This window comes from Corvus brachyrhynchos, unplaced genomic scaffold (assembly GCF_000691975.1).
Source record: "Corvus brachyrhynchos isolate BGI_N302 unplaced genomic scaffold, ASM69197v1 scaffold32, whole genome shotgun sequence".
NCBI lineage: Eukaryota > Metazoa > Chordata > Aves > Passeriformes > Corvidae > Corvus > Corvus brachyrhynchos.
The window spans coordinates 5,775,140-5,775,636 of record NW_008237919.1 but is presented as its reverse complement, the minus strand read 5'-3'; positions in this window follow the sequence as shown (position 1 = coordinate 5,775,636).

Genomic DNA, 497 nt, shown 5'->3' with positions numbered 1-497 from the left:
CAGCTCCTGAAATCAGGCCTGCCTGAAAGCCTTACATGAAGCTGACTGCAGAGACCTCCCAAAGGAAAAGAAGGCTTGGATGTTCTAGATGCTTTAGAGTAGAGCCAAGCTCTCTTTTACCCAGTTCATGAGGGTCAGGATATTCTGAGCCAAGCACGCTCACAGCCCCATCCACCAGCAGATACCCTGAGGCTGGCTTTTTCTAAGCAGTTTTAATGTTCTCAGCCAAGCTACAACAGAGTCCACAGTAAATAATGTGGGCAGTCCAGGCGTGGCTTTCCCACCCTTCAGCTTGCTCTTAATCCTGCTATGTATGTAGAGAGGTTATGTGTGGACATAATTTGCAATTCCACATTAGAGAATTTTTGGGGTCTGTGCCTACTTTTCTTAAAACCCTAGGAAATTGCTGGCTAGAAAGTGCATAAAAGAATATTATGGTAGCAAGAAGAAAGATAGTGGAACTGAAATTCCCTATGCAACCTCAATTCAATCTTCTT